The sequence below is a fragment of the Trichosurus vulpecula genome, chromosome 5 (assembly GCF_011100635.1).
Source record: "Trichosurus vulpecula isolate mTriVul1 chromosome 5, mTriVul1.pri, whole genome shotgun sequence".
NCBI lineage: Eukaryota > Metazoa > Chordata > Mammalia > Diprotodontia > Phalangeridae > Trichosurus > Trichosurus vulpecula.
The window spans coordinates 259,776,349-259,799,290 of record NC_050577.1 but is presented as its reverse complement, the minus strand read 5'-3'; the positions used below and the strand labels follow the sequence as shown (position 1 = coordinate 259,799,290).

General features: G+C 36.5%; 1 non-coding gene and 1 pseudogene across 1 annotated transcript; both read left to right on the top strand.

The window, feature by feature from the left end:
* Window positions 1-2,851: 2,851 nt before the first annotated feature.
* Window positions 2,852-13,610, top strand: LOC118851264 (annotated as a pseudogene).
* An 8,676-nt stretch (window positions 13,611-22,286) lies between these two features.
* Window positions 22,287-22,391, top strand: LOC118852520. The gene has a single exon (XR_005010592.1). It is a non-coding gene; the product is annotated as a U6 spliceosomal RNA (small nuclear RNA).
* The last annotated feature ends 551 nt before the right edge of the window (window positions 22,392-22,942 follow it).

The window sequence follows — 22,942 nt, the reverse complement described above, 5'->3', positions numbered from 1 at the left end:
AGAGCTCCTAAGTCTCTGAAGCACTGTATAGTGCCCTATATACACATGGTAACCTGAACTTGAGAACATTCATTCATTAAAAAACTGATGTTCCTCAGAAACCAATTGAATTTCTCATCCAAAGCACTATTGACAGTGAGATTTACTGTCCAATAAATAAACTGTAGCTCTTATCTTTAAAGTGGTCCATTATTGAGAAGATCAAATAATATACACTTTCATCTGGATCTCAAATATCAATAGGCAATACTTCCCCTGCCATATTATGACTAGAACCAAATTGGGTGATGCATGAGTGAGGTGAGTAGCAGAAAAGTGCTAGCTACCTATGAATTCAGCATATATTTACCCATAAAGACTATCACGAAAGCAGATGTTTTGTACTGAAGGCCATGTGATACTAAAGCTGGACCATGACTTGAATTAAAAGTTTTTCCTTCAATTGCCCCTGGTTGATAGAGCAAATGGCTAATAGAATTCAGACAGAAATAATACAGACCAAGGAGCAGAGATATGACGTTCAAGGATCAGATTCCATTCCCTTAAAGGCACCAAACTGTTGAAATAATGGCAGCTGTACAAAGGGAGTGCTATGAGACATGTGGTGCCAGGATATAGTTGGTGTTACCAAGAGAATATTGTTCCATGGCTAAAAAGGCACTGCATGATGGTTTGGAAAATATGGGTCAACAGATTAAGAGAGATGTAGACAAACTTTAAATTGACCTAAGATGAAAACAGACATTGCTAAGTATGAATACCATGTCTGATATGCTTGAAGAAAATGCCTCTTTGTCCTTCTGAACCAATGTGTCAGTAGACATGTGCTAGAAAGTAGACAGTGATTCAAGGTCTTATCTCAATTATTTGATGTAGCAATTTAACCCTGGAAGGTAGGTGCTTTTACTCACTTTATTTTACAGATAAGGAAGACTGACGTTAAATGACTTGCATAGGTCATACAGCTTATAAGAGTCTGAAACTGGATTTGACTCTCAGTTCAGGACTCTATCCTCTGGGCAACCTGGCTACCTCACTATTAGCTATCTTTGGAGAACGCTATCAAATAATCACAGTAACAATGGGTATTTTTGCATTACAGCTGGTGTTAGTGAAAAGTCATAACATTTCCACATCATGAATATTGTTGATACATGTTTTGAGATAGATTCTATTGGCCATATTGAAGAAAGATCTATTTATTCCTATGATTTTTAATGTTTTTAACTTGAAAGTGGATTATATTTTGCCAAAAATGTTTTTTGCATTTATTGACATTCATATTATTGTTATTTTTATTATTAATTATTAGCTGAAGCTTGGTGGCTCAGTGGATAGAGCACTGGGCCTGGGGTCAGGAAGACCTGAGTTCAAATCCAGCTTCAGACACTTAGTAGCTATGTAACACTACCTAAGTCATTTAAATACTGTTTGCCTTAATCCACTGGAGAAGGAAATGGCAAACCACTCCAATAGGTTTGCCAACTAAACTCCATGAACAGTATGGTCTATGGGGTCATGATGAGTCAGATATAAGTGAATGACTGAACAACAATGGTGCTCCTAATTTTCCTAATACTGAATCAAAATTTTAATTACTGGTATAAATTCAACATGGTCATAATATATGATCTTTTTATTGTGTTGCTGTAGCCTCTTTGCTTATATGGTATTTCAGTATTTAGCATTGATGCTCTTTAGGATTTTTGGTCCATAGTTCTATTTCTCTACTTTTTTTTTCCTGCTTTAGGCATCAATGGCTTTTTTCTTCCAAAAGAATTTGATAGAATTCCTTCTTTTCCTATGCTTTTCCTGGCAGTTTTTGTAATATTAGAATAAATTGTTCTTTAAATGTTATGTAGAATTAATTTCTATATGTGTCTCCTGGTTATTATTTTATGCAACACACAGGGACATTTGAATCCTGAAGGCTTACTTGTCTGTTCCCTCCATGCTAGATATTAAGCATTTAATCATTAGTTAGTACCTCTCAATTGTTCAAATCATTCTCTTTTCTAGGTTTCCCTTGGCTTCTGTGTTTGCGTTTCAAAATTTCTACTCAGCTCCTGTAATGTCAGGTAGAATAATTGTAAACTTTCTTTTCTACTGAAATACCATCCTTTGGGGCAGAGCCAAGATGGCAGCTGGAATGCAGGGACTTGCTTAAGCTCCCCCACCAGGTCACTTCAAACACCTACAAAAATGGATGTGAAGAAATTCTAGAGCTGCAGAGCCCACAAAACAGCAGAGGGAAGCAGGAATTCAGCCCAGGACAGCCTGGACAGTCACTAGGAAGGGTCTATCACATGGAGATGGGAGCAGAGTGGAGCAGAGCCCAGCATAGGCCACTCCAGGACCAACCAGACTGGGAGCCAGGTGGAACAAGCCCTAGAACCCTGAAACAGTGAGCTGTGGCAGTTACCAAACTTCTCAACTCACAAACGCCAAAGACAACAGAGAAGGTGAGTGGGAAAAGCAGCTGGGACAGAGTGAAAGGAGTTCCCAGTTGGCCACTGCCCCGGGGGCATAGTAGGCAGTACAGCTCTGAGGCTACTTCCAGAGCTACAACTGCAGTCCCAGTAGCTACCTGCCCAAGCGCCACCTGGTGGGAAGAATTAAGTTGCAGATTAGAGCAGGAGTACAAAGCCTGCTCTGCCCAGCCTGGATATAAGCCACAGTCCTGGTTGGCGGTTCTTAGGGGAAAAGGAGTGCTGGTGTGGCAGAGGTTGCTATGTAGAAGTAGCTCTGAACATAGCAGAACAGCCCCTCAAGCTTGGGACAAACTACTCTCTACTCTACAAGCACTGGTACCCCCCAAAAAAGCTCAAGGGTCAAGTAGTTGGCTGGCAACATGAACAGGTAATGAAAATGGTATCAGAATCAGACTCAGACTTTGGAATCTGACAAAAGAAGACCAAAACATACAGCCAGAAGTCAACAAATTCAAAGAGCCTACATAAAAAGCCTCCAAGAAAAGTATGAACTGGTCTCAGGCCATGGAAGAGCTCAAAAAGATTGGGAAAAGCAAGTAAGAGAAGTAGAGGAAAAATTGCAAAGAGAAATGAGAGTGATGTGAGAAAACCATGAAAAACAAGACAATGACTTGCTAAAGGAGACCCCCAAAATATTGAAGAAAATAACATCTTAAAAAATAGACTAACTCAAATGGCAAAAGAACTCCAAAAAGCTGATGAGGAGAAGAATGCCTTGAAAGACAAAATTGGCCAAATGGAAAAGAAGATCCAAAAGACCACTGAAGAAAATACTACCTCAAAAATTGTATTGGAGCAAATGGAAGCTAGTGACTTTATGAGAAATCAAGATATTATAAAACAGGAAAGAAAAACTGGAAGACAATATGAAATACCTCATTGGAAAAACCACTGACCTGGAAAAAAGATACAGGAAAGATAATTTAAAAATTATTGGCCTACCTGAAAACCATGATTAAAAAAGAGCTTAGATATCATCTTTCAAGAAATTATCAAGGAAAACTGCCCTGATATTCTAGAGCCAGAGGGTAAAACAGAAATTGAAAGAATACACTGATCATCTCCTGAAAAAGATCCCTAAAAGAAAACTCCTAGGAATATTGTCACCAAATTCCAGAGCTCCCAGATCAAGGAGAAAATACTGCAAGCAGCCAGAAAGAAACAATGTGAGTATTGTGGAAACGCAATCAGGATAACCCAAGATCTAGCAGCTTCTACATTAAGAGATTGAAGGGCCTGGAATATGATATTCTGAAGGTCACTGGAGCTAGGATTAAAACCAAGAATCACCTACCCAGCAAAACTGAGTATCATGCTCCAAGGCAAAATATGGATTTTCAATAAAATAGAGGACTTTCAAGCTTTCTCAGTGAAAAGACCAGAGTTGAATAGAATATTTGACTTTCAAACACAAGAATCTAGAGAAGCATGAAAAGGTAAAGAAGAAGGAGAAATCACAAGGGACTTACTAAAGTTGAACTGTTTTGTTTACATTCCTACATGGAAAAATGATATATGTAATTCATGATACCTCAGAATTAGGGTAGGTGAAGGAAATAGACAGATATATATATATATATATATATATACACACACACACACACACACACATACATGCATACCTATATATACACATGTGTATATATATATACATACACACACATGCATACCTATATATATGCATATATATATATATATATATATATATATATATATATATATATATATAGACAGAGGACACAGGGTGAGTTGAAGGGATGATATCTAAAAAACTCAAGTTAAAGGATGAGGAGGAATATATTGAGAGAGGGAGAAAGGGAGAGATAGAATTGGGTAAATAATCTCACACAAAAGTGGCAAGAAAAAGCAGTTCATTGGAAGGGAAGAGGGGGCAGGTGAGGGGGAATGAGTGAATCTTGCTGTCATTGGATTTGACTTGAGGAGAGAATAACATACACACTCATGTTGTTATCTTACTCCACAGGAAACAATGAGGAAGTGGATAAAAAAGGGGGATGATAGAAGGAAGGGCAGATAGGGGGAGGAGGTAATCAAAAGCAAACACTTTCAAAAAGGTACAGGGTCAAGGGAGAAAACTGCATATATGGGGACTGGATAAGAGAGAGCAAAATATAGTCTTTCACAACATGAATATTGTGGAAGCATTTTACATAATGATACATATGTGATCTATGTTGAATTTCTTTCCTTCTTAGGGAGGTTGGGTGGGAGGGAAGAGGGGAGAGAATTTGGAACTCAAAATTGTTAAAGCAGATGTTCAAAAAAAGTTGTTTTTGCATGCAACTAGGAAATAAGATATAGAGGCAATGTGCCATAGAAATCTATCTTGCCCTACAAGAAAGTAAGGGTAAAGGAGAACGGGGCAATCAGAATATATGCCATCTTGGAGTGGGGGGAAGAGTAGAAATGGGGAGAAAATTAGTAATTCCAAATCTTGTGGAAATCAATGCTGAAAACTAAAAATATTAAAAAAATAATAGTAGAAATATGAAAAAAATTACCATCCTCTTTCCCTTTATTGTAAGCTATTGGGGGTGAGAGTGGAGAAGGCTTAGACTATTGTATTCTTAAGATTTTGTCTCTTGATGATGAGTCTCGTATGATTCTAATTTTATTATTCTTTAATGCATCTTGTTGTTCCTTAACACTTGGATTGTTCCTTTCTCCTTGCAGTATTTGTTTTTCTATGACCTGAACACTCTGAATTTGTTCGTCAAATTCCTATTTGTTCTATTTCAATTTAAGTTTGTTTTAAGGGAGCAACCATTGGTTCCTATTTTCACTTTCCTCTCTTGTTCTATTTGGTCTTGGCAGTTTTAATGTATTATTGCTTGAAATATGGTTTTCAGTTTTTCATTTTTGCATAGCTATGTTTTCAGGGATTCCTGTGATTCTTAAGTTTTCTTTCTCTAAACTGTTTTCCAGGGCAGTTTTTGATAATAGAAACTTAATTTCTTCTTTTTAATTTTTATTTTTTTGAAGTTCTTCTTATATTTCGTATTATCTTGTAATATTGAGTTCTGTTTTCTCCATTCTATTTTTTAGGGCACCTACTCTGTGGGTAAGGGGTTTCACTTTGTATTCTAGCTATTTATTCTCCTTCCATTCTTTTCTTTTCTTTCTTCGCTCTTGACATACTTTTATCTGAAGCTCTGTTTATACTTGTTGTGGAGCTACTTGTTTCTGGGGTTACCTATTGGGATTCTCCTAACCTGCAGCATTTTTCAACATATTAATAGTTTTCATTTGTTATTTGTCTTTCTAGCCTCAGTTTCTGAATTGGGATTCTGATTCCTGGTCAGAGCCAGGGTCTGACCACTCTAGCACTTTTAGATATCAGTGGCCAGAACCTGTTTCTATTCCCTATGTTATTTAGATACCACATCTGGGAAGCTCTGAATCAGGTGGCTAGAATGAGATCTGACCTTCTACTTCAATCCCTAGTTTCTGCCTCCATCTCCTTGTGCTTAAGGTGGGTACTGGTCTTAGCCCTATATCTCTATCCTCCTTTTGTAATCTTCCATCTTGAGTCTAACCTGTATAATATATACACACATATATATATATATGCATGCATATGTATATATGTATGCATGCATATGTATGTATATGCATGTCTATATATTTATGTATGTGTATATGTATGTATATATGTATGTATGTATGTGGGAAATGTTCTTGCTACATCTATGAACTATCTAGAACTATGCCTTCATAGATGCCATTTGATATTAACTGATTAAATGAGACAGGAAGACTAGTCATTGGCCTTTGATAATAAGGGGAAATATAATCAGTGAGAGTTCAAACAAATGGTCAGTAAGAAAGAGGCAGTATACATACCACTCAGGGTATACTTGGTATTCCATAAATAAGTCACAATAATCCTTGCCTTTGTGGGTTTACTCATGTTGTCCCTTGCTTAAATGAATGCCATTTCCATTTCCTTGTATACAAAGTCTTCCCATCATTCAAGGCTCAAATGGAGTCCAATATTCTCCACAATGTCTTCTCTGACTTCTAGCACTCCTCTTTTCTGTCCTCTCTTGTAAACATTTGCAAGCAACATACACGCTAAAAATATAATCATCAAATACATCTACTTTGTATTCATTACTTTTTTATGTATATTATCATGTCTTCTAACTAAACTGAAAGCTCTTTTGAAAGCAAGAACCATATCTTAATTCTTTTTGAGGTGTCCCCTGCACAAGCCAACACAATTCTGAGTACATAGAAGGTGATCAAAAACTATTTTCTGTTTCATTAATGATATTCTTAGCTCCAATTTCTGTCTCTCTGACTCTGTCTCTCTATATGTCTCTCTGTCTCTCTCTCTCTTTGTCTGTCTGTCTGTCTGTATGTGTGTGTCTGTCTCTGTGTCTCTTTTTATCTGTCTCTCTCTGTGTCTCTGTGTCTCTGTTTCTCTTTCTCTCTGTGTGTCTTTATCTCTTTGCCTTTCTGTGTTTCTCTGTGTCTCTCTCTGTCTCTGTGTGTGTCTCTGTGTCTCTGTATGTCTCTGTCTCTCTCTCTCTGCCTCTGTGTGTCTGTGTTTCTGTCTGTCTGTCTCTCTCTCTCTCTCTCTCTCTCTCTCTCTCTCTCTCTCTCTCTCTCTCTCTCTTTCTCACTGGAACTAGCATAATCTCAGGATTTACAAATTCAGGGCTGGAAGTGATCTTAGAGGTCATCCAATTCAATCCCCTGCTTTGTCAGATGAGGAAAGTAACACCCAGAAAGATTAAACTGTTTTTCTAAGATCATAAAGATAGTAACTATCAGAATTGAGATTTGATCTCTTGTCCTCTAAATATAAATTCAGCACACTTTTTCCTGTACCACTCAAAAATACTACTATAAATTGGATATCTTCTGGCTTTAAAAAAAATCAGCTTCTTCAATGTCATTCAATTGTGTCCAAAATAAATCTGATGCTTAACTTGGCATTGAATATCACCTTCAAATGGACCCTAACCTACCTTTCAAAACTTATCTCCCATTACTTCTCAAGCACTCATGAATCATAGAATTCTAGCTCTATGAGGGACCTTAGAGCCTATCCACTCCAACCTTTCAGTTAGTTAAAGAATGCCCTCTACAACCTCCCTGACAAGTGGTCATCCATTGTCTGCAAGGAAAATAAACACTCAAAAATACTTAGAGAATTGAACTGAGCAATCATATTGTCAAAAGTGGTGTTCTGGCCACTATGTGTAGACAATATTACAATCTATCATTACAAGCAGGGAAGAAAAATGACTCTTCAGAAAGTATTTTCTCTTTTAGTGATAAAGATAGGACCTCCTAGTAGAGGAAACTCCCAGGTGAGGAAATTCTCTCTACTGCTACAAGTTAGCACTTTCCCTGCAATGCATTATGTTAGAGTGCTTTCCAGATCTCTGTGAGGATAAGTGCTTTCCCAGGGTCATATGACCAGAACCAGTGACTTTCTCAGGGTTGTATAACAGAAACAAGACCTGAACCCAGTTCTTTCTGAGTATAATGCAAACTCTCTATTCAATATTCTATGCTGTCTCTCTATTTTCTTTCTTTTCAACTACAAAAATTTTATGGTCTTACCATGGGTGAAATTTAGGGTAAGGATTAATTGGAGGTAAAACGGCATGTAATTCCATTTTGATAGTGCTAGAATGATGTTGTATTGGAAAGTAATCAGAAAAACACAGACTTAAAACAATATGATAAAAAAACCCAATAAATTGTGAAATGGAATGCAAAATACGGTGTAACTTCATTAAAGATTTATATATTAACAATAAAACAGCATGATGAGAATATAGTTTTGCTCATAAAAGTCGACTTCCATGTAGGTTCATTGTTTGGCTTAGGAAAGATATATGAACAGTACAAGGAAAATTACAAAAATTAATCTTCCTTAGTTGGCCCTACACCTTCACAGACACTTACAAATAAAACTACATCAGGGAAGCAAGAAGTAAGTTTCTTCAGTAACTTGTTTCACCAAATGATAAGACTTGTAAATGCCAATAAGGTGGTTTTATTGTCATTGTCCCTTATTGTTATTATTGGCAATTATATTTACTGGATATTTTAAAGGACACAACCATATAGAGACAGGGAAACAAATCTACCAAGATGATACCTGGAAGGTCTGTTAAGTTGGGGTGTCTGATTTGAGGGTTATTTTAATGCAATTTGAGCACCAAAAAAATGTTACAGGAACTCAGAGTCACTGCTTGCCTGTATAAATCACTGAGAACTTGCTTCACTGAATTGTGAAGAGCAAACTCAGTCATGGTTACCTGCATGTGACCATGAAATATTATTCCACAAGACATAATGGAAAATACTATATTTGCAGTTTGAAGATGAGGGTGAAGATCTCATCTTTGTCACTTAGTAGTTCTACTACAGTCATATATGAATTACCTAGAACAGGCAATGACTGAATTTATGACAGCAGTAGTTGGTCATGAAAGTGAGCTTCCATTGACACAAGGCTGCATGAGATTGTTTGACCCTGAACAGGGGAATTTTTATAAAACTCATTTCCCCACATTTGGCTCATCACTTGAATGTTAGATTTCTTGTTCTCTTTTGTTGTGATTAAATTTTTGCAGTTTTTAAGAAGGGATACTGTTTCAAGTAAATGTCACAAATGTAGCTCTTAATGAACATATTTCAATGGCTTTTAGAAACATTGCAATGGCCATCACTGTGGGCCACTCTAATGCTTCAGGCTTCATTCAAGTTTGTAATGAAACAGTTTCAGTCACACCTAAGGGTAAAAGGAAGCATGATCAAAAATGGAAAACATTTCAAGGAACTGGCAAACTATTGTTATGAAAGACCTTAATTTATCCCCGGATGAGAGGCACATGCTTTCAGAGATAACTGAAGCTGGAGGAATTGTTATTTATTCCTCTCTCTTGCAGTGTGGCTGTCTTAAAATTAGAAGAATAGCAAGAAGACCAGTAAAAATAAAACTTGCTTAACACTGATATGGAGAATAGTTACTTCTCATAGACAATGGAAAACAAAAAATGCCATATTGAATATTGGGGAAAAAAGGTAATTTTTATGATTGAAATTCACTTTTTGAGAAGGTAGAGCTAAGATGAGGGAGAAAAGGCAGTACTCAAACTGAGTTTTCCCTAAAACCACTCTGAACACCTTTAAACAATGTCACAAAACAATTCATGGAGTGGAAGAACCCACAAAAGATCAGGGTGAAATAATTTTCCAACCAAAGATAACTTAGAAGGTTGTCAGGAAATTTCTGTCACACCAGGGAGAAAGTGGATCACAGTCGAGTACAGTCTGGGTCAACATAGACCAGAACCCAATGAACCAGAAGTAGGCTTTGGGAGCCACTGAATCTGCAGCTATTGCAGCTACTTCCAGAGCTCTCAGCCCACAGATGGCAAAGGGATTGGACAGCTGGTCAGAAGATTACAGGAGTCTTTTTCTGGCACTGAGACAAGACTCTGTTGCTTTGCCATACTCATATCTGAGTTACAGTCCTGGGTGGCAGTCCCAAGGGAAGGAATAGCAATCACTAGCATGCCAGAACTAATGGGCCACAGTGGAGCAGGGACTCATTCCCAGGGAAGAAAAGAATGTTTGTGGTCGCTTATAGAATAGAATACAGGCTAGGAAAGTAAACACTTCTCCTTAGATCATGCCACGTTGGAAGACTGAACATTTAGAGGTCCTTAGAAAAATCTCTGAAAACATCTACACAAAAACCCTGAAGCTTGGGACAGGGCACTTTCCAATCTGGAAGCAGAGCCCCACTTTAAAAAGAGTTAAAAGTCAAGTAATAGGCTGGGAAAATGAGCAAACAACACTAGGTTACTATAGTGACAAGGAAGATCAAAACACAAACTCAGAAGATGTCAAAATCAAAACTCCTACATCCAAAGCCTCCAAGAAAAATATGAAGTGGTCTCAGGACATGGAAGAACTCAAAAAGGATTTTGAAAATCAAGTAAAAGAGGTAGAAGAAAAAGTGGGAAGAGAAATGAGAATGATACAAGAAAATCATGAAAAATGATCCAACAGCTGGGTAAAGGAAACACATGCAAAAATGTTCAAAATACCACCTTAAAAAACAGACAATGCCAAATGGCAAAAGATGTTAAAAAAAACGAGAAGTATGCACTGAAAAGCAGAAGTGACCAAATGTAAAAAGAGGCACACAAATTCAAAGAAGAAAAAAAGGCTCCTTAAAAACATAATTGGCTAAATGGATAAAGAAATACAAAAGATAACTGATGAAAATAATTCCATAAAAATTAGAATTGAGCAAATCAAAGCTAATGGCTTTATGAGAAGTCAAGAAATATTAAAATAAAACAAAAATAATGGGAAAAAGAAGACAATGTAAAATGTATCATTAGAAAAATAACCTGGAAAATAGATCCAGGAGAGATAATTTAAAATTAATGGAACTACTTGTAAGCCATGATCAAAAAAAAAAATAAAAAGAGCCTGGACATCATCTTCCAAGAAATGATTAAGGAAAATTGTCCTGACATTCTAGAACCAGAAGGTAAAAAGAAATTTTAAAAAACTTACCAATCACCTCCTGAAAGAGATCCCCAAATGGAAATTCCCAGGAATATTATATCCAAATTCCAGAGCTTCCAGGTCAAGGAGAAAATATTTCAAGCAGCAGATACAATTTAAGTTTTGTGGAATGATAAATAACATTATTCAACATTAAGTGATTGGATGGCTTGGAATAAGATATTCTGGAGGACAAAGGAGCTAGGATTACAACCAAGAATCACCTACCCAGCAAATTCATCTACCCAGTGGGAAAAAATTGACATTCAATGAGATAGAGGATTTTCAAGCACCCTTGAAGAAAAGCCCAGAGCTGAATAGAAAATTTGACTGTCAAATACAAGACTCAAGCATAGTATAAAAAGGTAAACAAGGTAAGAGAAATCATAAGGAACTTAATAATGTTAAGCTGTTTACATTCCTAAGAGGGAAGACAATACTTGTAACTTATAAGACCTTTCTCGTTATTAATGTACTTAGAAGGAGTCTATAGAGACAGAGGGCACAGGTGTGAGTTGAATATGAAAGGATGATATTCAAAAAATAAAATAAAATTAATAGGTGAGAGAAGAATGCACTGTGAGAAAGGAAAATGGAAAGATAGAATGGGGGGAATTATCTTACACAAAAGAGGCAAGAAGAGGCTTTTATAGTGGAGGGGAAGATGGGGGAGGTGAGAGTGAGTGAGTGAATCTTACTCTTATGAGAACTGGCTCAAAGAGAGAATAGCATATACACTCAACTGGGAATAGATAGCTATCTTATCCTACAGGAAAGTAAGAGTAGAAGGTGATAAGAAAAAGGTGGGGCAGTGGCTGATAGAAGGGAAGGTAAATTGAAGGAGGTGGTAGTTAGAAGCAGAACACTTTTAAGGAGGGACAGGGTGAAAGGAGAATGAACATAGAAAAATGGGGGGATAGAATGGAGGGGAATACAGTTAGCAATATTAAATGTGAAAAAAAAATTTGAAGGAACTGTTTTCTGGTAAAGGCTTCCTTTCTCAAACATATAGAGAACTGAGTCAAATTTATAAAAAAAAATCTGAGCCATTTCCCAATTGATAAATCATCAAAAGATATGGACAGTTTTCAGATGAAGTAATCAACACTATTTATAGCCATATGAAAAAAAAATTTCTAAATCACCATTGACTGGAGAAATGCATATACCTATTAGATTGGCTGATAGGGTAGAAAAGGAAAATTATAAATGTTGGAGGGGATGTGGGAAAAATTAGGCATTAAAGCATTGTTGATGGAGTTATGACCTTATTCAAGTAATCTGTAGAGCAATTTAGCACTAAGCACATAGGGCGATAAAACAACGTATACCCTATGACCTAGCAATACCACTATTAGGTCTGTATCCTAAAAGATATAAAAAAAACAAAAAGGAAAATGTCTTATATGTGCATAGATATTTATGGCAACTTTTTTTCTGGCACCAAAGAATTGGAAATTGAGGGTATGCCCATCAATTGGGGAATGGCTGAACAAATTGTGGTATGTAATTGTGATGGAATATTATTTTGCTATAAGAAATGATGAGCAGGATGTTCTCAGAAAAATCTGGAAAGACTGACATAAGCTGATGCAAAGTGACACGCTCTATATACAAAGAAACAGACATATTTTAAGATGATCAGCTGTCGATGACTTAGCTATTCTAATGATCCAACATGATTCTGAAGGACTTATGATGAAAAATGCTATCCATGCCCAGAGAAAGAGCTGATGGTGTCTGAATACAGATTGAAATATATTTTTAACTTTATTTCTCTTGAAGTTTCTTCTTTCTTTCATTCCTTCCTTTCATCCTTCTTTCCTTCCTTCCTTCCTTCCTTCCTTCTTTCCTTCCTTCCTTTCTTTCTTTCAAGATTCTGGGCTCTGATTGTGAAGACTGACTTTATGAAAGATCCTCTAGTTAAGCTGCTGAGGCCCAGATACAATTTGCCTTTAGACATACAGAATAACATCTTGAGCTTCATCACAAAATAGCCTGAGTTTCCCTAGAGGTGTTGATGTGAGTGAAGTCAAGGAAATATACCTAGAGCTCTTCAAGAAAGGAGTACAGGTTCCATCTTCAGAGACAGAGATTGAGACAGAGACAATCGGCCTTGTCTCCAAGCAAAACTAAGCCATCCCCATTTGTTCTTTCCACATCAGCTTGTTTATTTGCATCTGCTCCAAAGGCTCCAGTTATTTTACTGGTTACTGAACATATTTGAAAACTACATAGTGAAGTGGATATGGTGAAAATGAACATAAAAATAATGTCAGCCATGTTAGTGGAGAGTGAACCTTTATCTGAAAATCAAGATAATATGGAACTCCTAGAGAAATTATACAAGATTGGGGGACATGCAGGAAGAGATCATGGACTTGATGGCAGTGGTGGAGAATAGGGATGTTGCAGCTGAGCTCATTCAAGTGATTGAGGATTTAAATCAGGCACTCCTTGGACATGAGAGGTTTCTTGAACCAGAAACAATTCCAGGAGCAAAATTGGAGTCAAGAAGTTCAGAAGAATGACTGTGAGCTACTTTGACTTAAGTCCAGGCCCATGCTCTCTGACTTCTGGTGGAGTCAAGAAGTTCAGAAGAACGACTGTGAGCTACTTTGACTTAAGTCCAGGCCCATGCTCTCTGACTTCTGGCTTGCCATTGGAAGGAGTCCTTGCCATGAGTTCTGCATTTTGTGGCTTAAATGCTATCTCTCCACATGCCACTGACATCAACTACTCAAACTCTGTGCTTCACTCGCAGCTAGATTTTCTGGTCTCGGAGAATCCAGAAATATTCCTGTTTCCTCAAAGGACAAACCAAAGCAATTCCTCAGGTCATCTGAAGGACAGTTTCTTAACCCTTTTAAATCCAATGCTGATGCGACCAGTAAACCTTCAGCCTGGCCATGCTGAACCTTCAAGCCACAGGCCTCCAACTTCATCCAGCAATTAATGAGAAGGGAATGCTTTTCAGCTACCCAATTACTATGAAGTAATGGAGTTTGACCCTTTGGCTCCAGGTGCCATATGGAAACTCTTTTACTAATGTCATAAGCCAATCCAGAAACATGCAAACAGGTAAAACAGGTTGTTTTAGAAAAATCCATCATCATATCTCTATGATAATAGATGAAAATGATTTTATTACTTCTTGAAAAATCATAAAATATGTGATAAAATACAGTTGTAATTCAAGAAAAAATATTGTTTAAGTGCCTTCTCTTAATTTTAATTGAATGTAAAAATAATTTTACACTTTTGAAAATATTTTTGGCCTTTACATTTTGAGTTGGGCATAAAGCCTAAAATTGTTGTAGTTAATATCTCATGTTTCTAATAGTCATTAGAAAATGTATCAAGTTGACTTTTTAAATGATTTTAACCTTAAAATAAAATTTATTCTTTTCTTTTTACTGTAAAAATAGAAATGGACATTACTAACCAAGTCTGTTTACACCTATTTCTTTTTCTATTGGTTTGTTCCTAATCCTTAGTCATTAACATCAACTCCATAGAAAGTAGAGGGAGGATTGATTGTTAAGATACGACAGATGTTCCAACAGCCTTAGCCTTGTTCCTAAAAAGTAATGGTATTTGAATGGAATTTTAGCTTTGTGGTAAATGGTCCTGGTTTGCATGACTCCTTCTCTCTTGGACATATAGGAGCTAATAAATTATTATTAAACATAAACATAAAATTCACTCATAATCAGCTCAGACCCCCATGCTGGGAAACCTTGCCTCATTTTGGCCAGAGGCATAGCATTCTAGGTCCTCTGTATCCTTAGCTATTTACTGGGTTCCTGCATAGCTATCTTTTTGTACCTAATTAAGCACATATATGAATCAAAAGCAATTAAAACAGGTGATATTTTTCTCTCTAATTAATCAGTAGCAAAGGTATGGAAGTAGGGAAGAGAGAAGGTAAATATTAGGGAGCTTAAATAAGGGCAGTACTAAGTTCATAGCAGTTCAGTGAAATTCTTGGGGACGGGAAAACAAAATCAAAAAGATGGAGCCAAAAATAATTACATAAAACTATTATTTGAAAGGACCACAGAATTCATCCAACTTAATCCCTAAAATAATCAGGAAACTACTCTACAACTTCTCTGACAAGTACTAAACATGACCATACTTGAAGACATCTTTTGCTGAGGGATCTACTACTTCTAAGAGCACATTCTGCTACTATTTGTTTCTTTGTCTTATATATGACTTATTTTATTTGCCTGTAACCCCCTTATGAAATATTTAATTCATGTATATTATCTCCAAATCAACCATTTTCCTTCTTAATCTTGTGTTAATTTTGTTTCTGCAAAAGGATTTTCAGTTACATTCAGTCAATAACTATTTATTTCATCTCCTTTGATTTCATCTATTATGTTTGTTTTGTTTCATTTAGAATTCACACCCTAACCATGACAATGAAAGGTGAGTAGTCTGGTTCTCTTCTTTTTTAATGGCCTGCCTTTAATATTCAAATCTTCTTTTCAATTTGAGATTATTGTGGTATAAAGGGTAAAATGTTGCTATAAACCTAGTTTATCCCAGCATATTCTCCTTTTCTACAAGCAATTCCTTTCAAATAGGAGGCTTTTATTTGGGGGAGGGGAATTGAACACTAGATTATTCCTTTTTTTTCTAATTGTGCTTCGCTTAATCTGTTTTCCTAATGTACTCATTCAGACTTATGTTTCAGGCAGTGTTTTGGATTGCAAATATAAAAAGACTTTCCTCACCCATTTAATAAGTCACTTAATCTCTATCAGCCTCAGTATCTTCATCTGTAAAATGGGGATAATAGTTATCCAATTCAGAGGGTTGTTTTGAAGATAGAATGAGATAACATAGAAAGACTTATGCTTCAAGTCATAGAGGACACAAGAGGGAATTCTAATCTAGATCTGCTTCTTACTAATACAGAGTACTAGTTGCTGGGTTGAAAATTACTGAAATACTTGAGAAAAGTGATCTGGGAATAGTAGAACATACATTTTGGATCTGAGGAAAATATTTCAAAAAGTTTAGAGGAGATATAGGCAGGATCCCATAAAGTAAAATGCTTCAGAGAAGCCAGTTCAGTTAGGGATATGAATTCTCAAGAATGAGATTTTGAAAATACAAAGAGAAACAATTAGTTTGAAAAAGAAAACAGGGATCTTTCTGAAGCAATTAATATGAATACACAGGGAACTTACCAACCAATTTAGATTCAAAATAAAACAAAATTAATGTCCAAAAGATAAAATCTAGTCCAACTGACACAAAATATGGTATGTTGCTGTAAAAATCATTTAAGAACGTTAAAGCTCAGACTGAAATGAGGCTCACAATGGAACTTAAGAATGAGAAAAAAGTATTTTTATTTTTGTAATGCTATATTGATAGAAGGAGGGATCAAATAGGATATAAAGTTTTTGTTTCAGGTTAATAAGATGATGAAAATGATAAAAGAGAAGACTGAGTTGATCATTTCTTAATGTCTTTTATCTGCAAAGATGAATTACCTTTACTATGGAAATGATAGAAAAAAATTACTTAAAATAAGTTGATTCCCAAGATAAGTAAGGATATAGTAAGAGAGCTAATGATGATTCTTGATGAATCTAAGTCAACTGGCAGAAATGAACTGTATCTTCATGTGCTGAAAGGATTAGAAGGTGTAATTACTGAACTCCAAGTTTTGGAAGTAGAATGAGACTGGTGGGGGAAATATTGTCCCAATTTTCAGCAAAGGGAAGGGAACAGAATCTGAAAACTTTAGGCCAATGAGACTTTAACTCCTAGGAAAATTCTAGAATAGATTAAATGGAAGCAATGATTACAAAGATTTGGCATGGCTTCATCAAGAAAATGCCATGGTGGGGGTGGAGCCAAGATGGCAGAGTAAAAGGAGGGACTTTCTTGATCTCCCCCCAAAACCCTCCAAATACCTGTAAAAATTGATTCTAAAAAAATTCTATGAAGTCTGTATCATCCCCATTTCTTATGGCACAATAGTATTCCATTACCTTCATATACCACAGCTTGTTCAGCCATTCCCCAATTGATGGACATCCCTTTGATTTCCAATTCTTGGCTACCACAAAAAGAGCCACTATAAATATCCTTGTACATATGGATCCTTTTCGCACTTGTGTGATTTCTTTGGGATACAACCCTAGAAGTGGTATTGCTGGGTCAAAGGGTATGAACATCTTTATAGACCCCTGGGCATAGCTCCAAATTGCTCTCCAAAATGGCTGGATCAGCTCACAACTCTACCAGCAATGCAACAATGTTCCAATTTTCCCACATCCTTTCCAGCATTTATAATTTTCCTGTTTTGTTATTTTAGCCAATCTGACAGGAGAGATGTGGTATTTAAGAGTTGTTTTGATTTGCATTTGTCTAATCAGTAGTGATTTAGATCATTTTTTCATATGCCTATAGATAGCTTTAATTTCTTCCTCTGAAAACTGCCTGTTCATGTCCTTTGACCATGTCTCAATTGGGGAATGGCTTATATTCCTATATAGTTGGCTCAGTTCCCTGTATATTTTAGAAATGAGGCCTTTATCAGAGATACTAGTTGTAAAGATTTTCTCCCATTTTTCTGCTTCCCTCCTAATTCTTGTTGCATTGGCTTTTTTTGTACAAAAACCTTTCAATTTAACATAATCAAAATTATCCATTTTGCATTTTGTAATGCTCTCTATCTCTTGTTGGGTCATGAATTCTTTTATTTTCCATAAATCTGATAAGTAAACTATTCCTTGCTCTCCCAAATTACTTATAGTATCAGCCTTTACTCCTAAATCATGAACCCATTTTGACTTTATTTTGGTATATGGTGTAAGATATTGGTCTATGCCCAGTTTCTGTCCTACCATTTTCCAATTTTCCCAACAGTTTTTGTGAAATAGTGAATTATTAGCCCAGAAGCGGACTTCATAACAACCTGGAAAAACCTACACAACATAATGCTGAGTGAGTGGAGCAGAGCCAAGAGAACCATGTACACAACCACAGATATATGGATTCCATGATGACCAACCCTGACAGACTTTGCTCCTCTCAGTAACACAAAGTTCAGGCACAACTCCAAAGGACTCACGACGGAGAATGCTATCTACATCCAGAAAAAGAACTATGATGTTTGAATGCAGATTGAGGCATACTTCATGCTAGCCTTTTTCTCTTCTCTTTTGTTTTTGGTTTTTTTTTTGGTTCTGTTTCTTCTTTCTCATTATTCATTCCATTGGTTGCAATTCTTCTCTGCAACTTGACTAGTGTATAAATTTATTCAATGCGAAGTCATTCGTGGTAGTTATATGAGATTCCATGCCATCTTGGGGAGGGAGGGGGGAGGGAGGGGAGAAAATCTGGAACTCAAAATTATGTAGAACCGTCTGCTGTAAACTAAAAATAAATTTAAAAAAATAAATATTTGAATCAACATTCACTAATAAAAAAATTAAAAAACTAAAAAATAAAAAAATTCTAGAGCAACAAAAGCTACAAAATCACAGAGTGAAACAAATTTCCAGCCCAAGACAACCTTGAAGGTCTACAGGAAAGGCCTGTTGCACTAGTCTGTGAGAAGAGTGCAGTCCAGCATGGGGCACAGATGGGGCTGGAGCAGGCCTCAGGGCACTGAATCACGGGCAACTGTGGCAGTTTCCAGACTTTTCAACCCACAAACACCAAAGACAATTTAGAAGGTGGATAGAAAAAGTCTGTTGGACCTGGGTGAGAGAAGGGCACTGTATAGTCCCAGCCCCAGGGCTGAGAGAAGAACACACTCAGGTCCCAACTACAGGGCAGCAGCTGCTTCTGGAGCCTTTGGCCCACAGACAGTGAGGGGATGGAGTGGCTAATCAGAAAAGTATTGCAGGGATTTCTTTGCTGGTGCTAAGGCAGGATTCTATTGCTTTGCCTGTGCTTGAATCTGGGTTGCAATCTTGGGTGGTGGTTCTGGAGCTAGAAGGCATGCTGACATGGTGGAGTCCATGCTGTGATGGAGAGGGAATCCTCCTCACAGTTCCAGGGCAGAAAAGAGTGCCTAAGGTCACTCATAGCCCACAGCACAGGCCAGGAGAGGAGTAAAGACCTATTCCTTGATCATACCCCCTTAGAAGAACTGAAAATTTATAGTTCCCTAGAAGTATCTCTGAAAATAGCTACACAAAACCCTTGAAACTTGAGGCTGTACACCCCCCACACTGGAATCAGAGTTCTACATTAACAAAGAGTTAAAAAGTTAAATAATTGTCTGGGAAAATGAACAAACGGCATAAAACACCCTGAGATAATAGAATCTTACTTTGGTGACAAAGAAGATCAAAAGATGCAACCAGAAGAAGACAAGAAAGTCAAAACTCCTACATCCAAAGCCTCCAAGAAAAATATGAATTGGTCTCAGGCCCTGGAAGAGCTCAAAAAGGAGTTTGAAAATCAAGTAAAAGACATGAAGGAAAAATTGGAAAGAGAAGTGAGAGTGATGCATAAAGTGATTAAAAAAATGATTCAATAGCTTGCTAAAGGAGATCTAAAATTACTGAAGAAAATAATACCGTAAAAAATAGACTAACCCAAATGCCAAAAGAGGTCCAAAAAGCCAATGAGGAGAAGAATGCATTAAAAAGCAGAATTGGCTAAATGGAAAAGGAGGTCCAAAAGCTCAATGAAGGAAATAATTCCTTAAAAATTAGAATTGAGGAAATGGAAGCTGATGATTTAAGAGAAATTAGGAAATTATAAAATAAAACCAAAAGAATGAAAAAATAGAAGAAAACACAAAATATATCATGGGGAAAAACAACTGACCTAGAGAATAGATTCAGGAGAGATAACTTGAAAATTATTGAACTACCTGAACGCCATGATCAAAAAAAGAGCTTAGATATCATCTTTCAAGAAATTATCAAGGAAAACTGCCCTGATATTCTAGAACCAGAGAGTAAAATACAAATTTAAAGAATCCACCCATCATCTCCTGAAAGAGATCCCAAAAAGAAAACTCCTAGGATTATTGTAGCCAAATTCCAGAGTTCCCAGGTCAAGGAGAAAATATTGCAAGCAGCCAGAAAGAAACAATACAAGTATTATGGAAACATAATCAAGATAACACAAGATTTAGCAGCTTCTACATTAAGGGATCAGAGAGCATAGAATATGATATTCCAGAAGTCAAAGAAACTAGAATTAAAACCAAGAATCACCTACCTAGTAAAACTGAGCATAATCCTTCAGGGGAAAAAATGGATATTCAATGAAATAAAGGTCTTCCAAGCATTCTTGATGAAAACACCAGAGCTGAATACAAAATACAAAAGAAACATGAAAAGACAAACAGGAAAGAGAAATTATAAGGGACTTATTAAAGTTGAACTGTTTATATTATTACATGTAAAGATATTTATAACTCATGATACATTTCTCAGTATTAGGGTAGTTGGAGGGAATACACACATATGCATATATGTATATACATATATACACATATACATATACATATGTGTGTATGTATATGCATATATACATACACAGGGCACAGGGTCAGTTGAATTGCATGAATGGATGACATCTAAAAAATAAAATTAAAGGGTGAGAGAGGAATATATTAGAAGAAAGAAAAAGGGAGAGGTAGAATGTGGTAAATTACTTCACAGAAAACAGGCAAAGAAAAAAGCTTTTACAGTGGAAAGGAAGAGAGGGGAGGTGAGAGGCAATGAGTGAACCTTGCTCAATGGATTTGGCTTAAGGGGGGAATAACATACAAACTCAATTGGGTATGGAAATCTCTCTTACCCTACAGAAAGTAGGGGGAAGGGGATAAGAGAGTAAGGGATGATGGAAAGGATGGCAAATGGGGCGAGAGGGTAATCAGAAGCATTTTTTTAAGGAAGGACAGGGTCAAAGTAGAAAATAGAATAAATGTGGGTGTGGGATAGGATGAAGGGAAATATAGTTAGTCTTTCACAGCATGACTATTATGCAGGTGTTTTTCATGACTGCACATGTATGGCCTATATTCAATTGCTTGACTTCTCAATGAGGTAGGTGGGGAGGTTTAGCAGTAAGGCAAAATTCATGACCTTTTAGAGGGCCATGGACATGACTGAGTGGTTCAGAATTGCGATGTATAAGGAATTCTCTAGGTAGAAGGCACAGTAAGTATAACATTTATTTAGATTCCAGAGGATCAGATCCAAAAACCAATGCCCCCAATTTGATATTGTAGCAATAATATTCCAAAACAGATAAGCCTACCTCACTATAGTAACAAGGAAATTATAACAAAATATTATAGCAAAGAATCAAGCCATACCATAACATCCCCTTGATGCTAGAGCCTTCCTGTAAGAAGATCACTCATAAACCCTAACTCTCTTGCTCAGCACTCTCTCCTGCAGCTCTGCTGACTTCGAGTTCCTTGATCTCTGCGACTCTCTCTTGTTCAGCACTTTCTGCTCGGCACTCTTGATGGTGGCTCTCTGCTTCTGCTCTCAGTTCTGGGGTCTCTTTTTATACAGTCCTAGTCATCATCTGATTGACTAGAACTCAGTGCACATACCATTGGCTCTGGTCTTAGCAACTCTCCTTAGGGTCCTGAGGGCTTCATGTCTCTCACAAACTAGCAAACTAGTTTGCTAACTAGCCTGGGCTCAAAATCTTGTGGAAATGAATGTTGAAAACTAAAAAAATAAATTAATAAAAAGAAAATATTAAAAATAATCAAGGTAACATCTCTATATTGGCAAAAAAGAGATGCAGTCGTACCAGACTGAACTCATTTCCTGTATTGATGGAATGACTGAAGTAGTGGATAAGGAAAACATTGTAAATATAATTTGCTTACATTTAAGCTAATCTTTTGAAAAAATATGTCATACTTTTCCTGTGGAGAAGATGAGAAGATATGAATTAGGTGATTATTGAATCGTAGGGATTGAGAATTTATTGAAGGGCTAGAATCAAAGAGTAATTACTGTTAGCTTAATGCCAATGTGGCAGAAAACCTCTAGTGGAGTTTGGCAGGAGTAGTTACACTATTTCACGTTTCTCTTAGAAACTTGGATAAAGACATCAATGACATGCTCATAAAATTGGAAGATGACACCAATTTTAGGGATAATTTACAGAGTGAATAAAAGACTCAGGATGCCAATGGGCCTGAAATTCATAGAGCATTGGAATGATACTAATAAGGATTAAATGTAAAGTTTTGGTGTGCGCTTTGGCAGCACATAAACTAATATTGAAATGATAAAGAGAAGATTAGCATGGCCCCTGTGCAAGGATGACATGCAAATTCGTGAAGGGTTCCATATTTTTAGATGCATTTCCAATAAGATCCGGGGTGAAACAAGAATGTCCATTATCACCCATATTTTTCAATTTGGTACTATAAATGTTAGCTTTAGCTTTAAGAGAAGAAAAATAAATTGAAGGAATTATAATAGGCAAAGAAGAAAGGGAAGAGTTCATGACCCAACAAGAGATAGAGAGCATTGCAAAATGCAAAACTGGATAATTTTATTATGTTAAAATTAAAAGTTCTTGTATAAACAAAGCCAATGCAACAAAGATTAGGAGGGAAGCAGAAATTTGGGAGAAAATCTTTACAACCAATGTCTCTGATAAAGGCCTCATATCTAAAATATACAGGAAACTGAGCCAAATTTATAGGAATAAAAGCCATTCCCCAATTGAGAAATGGTCAAAGGATATGAACAGGCAGTTTTCAGAGAAATTAAAGATATCTATAGGCATATGAAAAAATGTCCTAAATCACTGTTGTTTAGAGAAATGTAAATCAAAACAACTCATAGGTACCACATCTCTCCTATCAGATTGGCTAACATGGCAAAACAGGAAAATGCTAA